Source organism: Chinchilla lanigera, unplaced genomic scaffold, assembly GCF_000276665.1.
Source record: "Chinchilla lanigera isolate Chin_1 unplaced genomic scaffold, ChiLan1.0 scaffold00076, whole genome shotgun sequence".
Taxonomy (NCBI): domain Eukaryota; kingdom Metazoa; phylum Chordata; class Mammalia; order Rodentia; family Chinchillidae; genus Chinchilla; species Chinchilla lanigera.
This window is the reverse complement of record NW_004955477.1, coordinates 2270378-2276421: the sequence shown is the minus strand read 5'-3', so window position 1 is coordinate 2276421 and position 6044 is coordinate 2270378. Positions and strand designations below refer to the sequence as shown.

At 49.8% G+C, this 6044-nt stretch overlaps 1 pseudogene; it reads right to left on the bottom strand.

The window, feature by feature from the left end:
- Positions 1-4672: 4672 nt before the first annotated feature.
- Positions 4673-5360, bottom strand: LOC102029509 (annotated as a pseudogene).
- Positions 5361-6044: the final 684 nt, after the last annotated feature.

Here is a 6044-nt window from a genome sequence, read left to right as displayed (position 1 = left end):
GAGAGTGGCACAGTGCTCCGTGACCTCTGGCCTGGCTTCCACTTCAGGGGCAGAGCGAGGCTGTGATGAGAAATAAGAGAATGGATAATGAAGATAGTAGTCATCCTCACAGAAGTATCTACATTTTTCTGGTGCATCTGTGCTAGGTGCTACTGTGGTCATGAGCAGAAAAAGCTCGCATTTCTTTCTTTTGCCGTTCTGCATGAGGAGGCTGTTGTTCTGAGCCCCACTTTACAGATGAAGACACTGAGGCGTCAGGCAGAGTGGAGTGGGCTCTGTTTCCAAGATCATTCCCTCAGCCCAGCGCTGCACTTGGCCCTGGACTCAAAAGCGAGTGTCCCTTCAAGTCTCGAGGGACAGCTGGGGACACCCCTACTCAGTGCTTCTTCCAGCATATGGACATGTGGGCATCTGCAAGGTCATTCCAGGGTTGACAGCAGCTGATTTATCTGCAGTTTCTCCATCGGGAAAGTTAGTGACATTCCAACAGGGTCACAGGGGCACACATCCCGTGTCAGTAAACACAGGAAAGCATCACACTCAGCACAAGGATGTCCTGTTTGGCCTGGACATCTCTCCCTATCCCAGCCCTGTGATGCAAGCAGCTTCCTGGGCAGCTACCTTCAGACACAGATGCGTGTCTGCCTGGGAAAGTCCTGGGCCTGCTGCTTGTGCAGCCTGGAGCTCAGCCTGTGCTTCCCGCAGAAGTCCCTGTCCCAACACAACCCCTACACCTACTCATCCTGTGGCTCAGAGAGCAGCCATGTGTAGAGGGAGGAGGCCTTACACCTAGCTGAGTTTCTCCCTTGGCCCACCCTCTGCTTCCTCTCAGCTCCCTAGCGGATGGGTGAAGTCCCTGTGAGAAAGAAGAGGTGAATGGCCAGGGAAGGATTGGCCTCCTGCTCTTATTCTGGGTCATCTTCCTCAAAGGTGCAGTGTTCTTGAAGGACCAGGTGTCTGGCTCCAGCTCACAACATTCTGGTAGGTGACCTTGGCGGACTCCTTTCTCTGAGCCACAGTGTTCCTTTTGACTAAATGTCCCAGTCTCCCCATTCCACTTTGAGCTTCTCAACTTGAACTTGCACAGGCATGACTTGGCATTTTACTTGAAATGCAGACTGTGACATGGTAGGTCTGGGGCATGGCTGAGATTCTGTGTCTCACTGAACTCTGATGGGGTCTCTCAGCCTGCAGTCTGAGTCCTGAGGATTTACAGGATGAGCTCTGGCATGGTGGTATGCAGGAAATAATCTGAGCCTAACACCTGATTGGTTATTCAGTGTTTCCAAAGTACCTTCTGAGTGCCTGTTGCTGGTCAGGGTCCTGGGTCCAGGCAGGAACAAGTATGCTCTCCTTGTTGATGGTTTGCTGCTCCACTGTTCAGGACAGCTCAGGTGCCAAGTGTTGCCATGCAGGGATTTTGGGAGCTCCATGCAGGTGCTTTTTGGAGTTGTGTGCAGGGAAGAGGCAATAGATGGGCAAGGGACTTGCTGGCAGTGAGGTCAGGTAGGACTGGGGCATGCAGGCACACTGGTACATTGGCAGGAAGGTAAGCCCTTGCATGGGGCTGGTGTGTGTGTGTGTGTTTGTTTGTGTGTGTATGTGTGTAAGGTAAGGGCAGCAGGGGCCATGCCAGAGGGCTCCTTAGGGTCATGGGCCCCATAGCCCTACCATAGGAGCCCCAGGTCAGCAAGGACACATGCCACTGATGCCCTCTCCAAGGTGAGACATGTGAGCTTCTCTACCATACGTGCAGCAAGGCCAGTACTGATCAGAAGTGAGGAGGAGTGTCCTGGGCTCTCAGCTCAGCTGTGAAAAGAGACTCCGGGTCTCAATGTGGCCGCAGAAGCCATCATCAGCTCTGGCTTGCTGTGTGGCCTTGGCCTTCCCCTTCTGTTTTCCCACCTGGAAAAGGGCAGAACTGACTGCGTGTGTGCTTGCATCCCTCTGGGCTCTGCTCCCTCTGGAACTGTGAAAGAATGAGGTCCATGGACATCCCTGTGCCTCAGATACTAACATGGCCAGAGTAGGAAGGACTGCTGATTGCCACTTGGGAAACACATTGGTTGGCATGAGACAAGTCAGGATATTTGGGGGACAGGTTGACAAGATACCTGAAAAGCTTATCAGTATATTCTAGGGACATGTTGGCTGGCACTTAGAGACAAGTTAGAGGATAGCTGGGGCACATGGGTAGTACTTAGAGATAGGCTGGCCAGCACTTGAGGACAAGTTAACAGGATACTTGGGGAGAATATTGACTAGCACTTGAGAACAGGTTGACTGGCATCTGGGGGATATGTTGGCTGGCATTTGAGGAACAAATTGGCTAGCACTTGGGGACAGGTTGGCTGGCTGAGCCATCTCTGGTTCTGATCAGTTGCCAGCAGGGCTGAAGTTCAGGCTGCTTTTGCCCCTTCCGTCTCACGACCACTTTCTCTGCAAGTGCCAGGGAAGGCAGGTGCTGCCCTCATATCAACTCAATTGTTTTAAAAATGCAGTTGCATCCAAGCAGGAACATTGCTCCTGCTTCTCTTACTGAGGACAGAAGGGGCTCACCATCACCCATCCTCTCTCCATGCCCTCTTGAAAGATGGAGTGATCATAAAGCTTCCTTTGGAGACAGAGTGACCAAGCAAATAGCTGGCCTGGTCCCGGGGGGGTTGCAGACTGCTGGCCCCACCTGGGTCCCCATCAACAGGGTCAATCCTGCACAGCACAGTGGGGCAGCTGTCTCTGCTCATCCCGCTGTGGCTGCAATTTTCTTTCCAAGCTCAACCTCCATGGTAAACAGAAGACACCAGATTTCTTTCCATCTTCCATCCCCACCCATGTCAGCTCACTAGCCAGATGTTTTCCACTGGTTTCTTCTGCCAGGCAGGACCAGGTTTTAAATCAGAGAAGGGAAAATATAACTGTACTGGGGAGTCAAGCTTCTCTATGTATTAAAGGGGACAAGCTGGTCTTTATTCGATGGCTACTTTGTGGGTATAACATTGGGATTTGATAGGACTCGGAGGTCCCGGCCTCAAAGCAATCACAATCTGCTGGAGAGCAAACCATGGATGAGTGTGTCTGCGTACACATGTGGGATGGGGGCAGGGGCAAGGAGACCCTCCAGGACATGTGTATGTGGCCAAGGATTTGGGTGAAGAACTGTAGGGGAGGGGGTTGGAGGGTGACTGAGTTCCTGTGGAAGAGAAGGGTGCTCCTCACAGGGGGACAGCATCCTCTGAGCTACAGGAGTGAGGAGGTGGGCATGTCAGGGAGCAGGGGGCAGGACTTTGGCTACCCTCTGGGGTAGGTTACACTGGGGAAGCTGGATCTTGAGCACCAGCTACATCGAAGCAATAGGGTTTCTTTGCACAGGGACATTGGGGGCTCCAAAGGTCCTGAGCAGGGCTTGATGTGGGCAGACTCAGAACCGAGAAAGAAGGTAGCTGGAGGCAGGAGGCTGGCACTAGCAGGTGGAGGGGCCAAGAAGGCCTGGGTGATGGGTGCTGAGACCCGAGTGGAGGCAGCTCAGGGAAGGAACAGGCTTGAGAAGTGGCACTGAGAGCAGAGCAATGATTCTGGAGGAGGAAGGGTGGTGGGCCCTGGAGTGTGCTGGTGTTGCAGGGGAAAGGCTTGGGGTCTGAGACCACACCCGGGGCTTCAGTCTGCTGCATTCTGGCCCAGACAACAGGGTCCTGGGAAGGTGCAAGACCTTGGGGATGGAAAAATACACACACATCAATAATTCATGCACAACACATACACACACACAGTGGGGAGTAATAGCAGACATGTGCTCAGTGCATCCTCTATGAGGCACTTCCCTTGTCTAAGCATTTTATAGCACTACCTAATTTAAGCCCCACCTGCCCATTTTACAGATGAGAGCACTGAGTTTTGGAGAGAGCACAGAGCTTACAAGGAGCTCAGTGATGGCAGAAGTGGATCTAATCCAAGCAGTGTGGCTGCATGAAGGTTGGAGTCAGACTCCCTATTTGGGTAATATGGTTTGACTGTGCTGGTCTGGTCTGTTCTCTGGGGTGTCCGGTTTTGCCGTGCACCAATGCTGCATGCCTGACAAAACTCTTCCTCTTTTAGAGCCAGCACGGATGCCTTTCAGATCCCTCTCCTGATGTTAACAGCCTCAGCCTATGGAGCTGGATTATGCAAAACCCTTGTTTATGATGCTTCCCTCCCTTTCTCCTCCCTCCCTTCCTTAATAAACACCAGTGAGTCCCACCCAAGGAGAGAGATGGACCACTGATCATAACTGAGCACACCCCCATCCAGAGCCCTCCCCCCAGCCCAATGCAGCAGGCTCCCCTAAACTTTGCGTTTATCGTTCCCTTGGGTTTTTTTTTTTTTTTTTTTTTTTTTTTTTCCCCTTTGGTTCTTATTCGATCACACCTCAGTGTATTTCCCCCAGTTTTGTTGTGGTACTAGGTATCCAACCCAGAGCCTTTCTACCATGAGCTCTGCCCTTAGTCCTTATTATTTTTTTTTATTTTGAGAACAGGGGCTTGCTAAATAGCCCAGGGAGGCTTGGACTTGCCATCCCCCTGCCTCAGTCTCCTTCACTGCTGGGGTTATATGCGTATGCCTCTATGCCCGGCTTGTGTAAGGTTTTGTGTTTTTTTGTTTGATCGAAGCAGTGGTTTTAAAACAAGGAAAGCAGAACTAAAATATCTGAAATTTTTAATCCTTTCTTTACAGGTTACCAGATCACTTTTGATTAAGAAAACTGTAGAAAGTTAGTAACTGCCACAAGTGAACGCCAGGCAGTGGCGCGTGTCAATTTTCCAGAGTCCTGCTTTGCCGGGTTGAAGTCCTGAAGGCGCTGCTCGAGGTCCCTGCTCACACTTGCCGGAATCATTTGTGGCAGATTTTAGTCCACAGGTCGCTTTTCCCCATATTTCTTTGTAAATTCTTCAGCATTCTTACAGAATCTTTTCCGGTCCTTAGAGTATTCTTCAGCTAGGTCAGCTCGGAGAGGGTGCTCGGGCTGGGGGTCGTTCACCAGTGCTATGAGGGACTGGATTACTTGGTCGGTCTTGGTCGGTGGCTTCCAGTTCTCAGCACTGATTACCGGCAGGCAAACTTGCCCTTTTTCATCAATGTTTGGGTGATAGATCTTTGTTTTAAATGTGATCTTCGGTGGTTTGAATGGGTACTCTGCTGGAAAGTTGATTTCAATTCTAAAGGCCCCCTTATCATATGGAGGGTTGTCAGGAACAATAAGCCCTTGCCAAGTCAATAAATTAGTTTCATCAACCTGGATGTTACAGAAGTTCTTCATTCCACATTTGCGGATCTCTTCAAGCTCCTTCATCAGCCTCCGGCTGGCCGCCATCTTGAATCTGGTGCCGCTGCTTTCCCAGAATGCATTGCTTGTGTGTGTGTTTTTTTTTTTTTTTTTTTTTTTTAAACAGACTTTTTTTAAAGAACAATTTTAGGTTTCCCCAAAAAAAAAAACCCAGAAGATATGCAGAGAATTTTGTAATCTTTTTGGGCTCCCCCCCCCTTTTTTCCCCTCCTCTCAAAATTGCATTGCTCTTTTGGAAAATAGTTTGGCATTATAAAGTTGACCTTCACAAACCTTACAATGCACACAGCTCCTGCCTAAGTGTGGAGAGGAATATTTGAGGCAGTGCTACTCCTAGTATCAAAACATAGGAAACAGCCGAAATCCCATCAACAGATATAGATAAATAGACAAATCAATTGTGTATACTTACACATTTGGGTATTACAGAACAGTAAAATTGAGTAACAGCAGGCAGCATAGCCATGGATGAATCTTGCAATTTAACTGTGAATTGAAGATAAAAGGGAATTTTGAGCTTTTCCTTGCTGGTATATAGGAGACTTCAATATATTGCCCCAGAATTTGGGGTGAATCCAGCCAAAGGCAGAACAGAATGACCAAAGTCAACCCAACAGGGTAGTCTCTGTCTGCAGGCAGAATGCCCTAAGGGATGGTTTGGAGCTGGAGAAATGGCTGAGTTTGACCATGAGTCAAGGCGACCAAACTGACCGTACCTGTAGAAAGT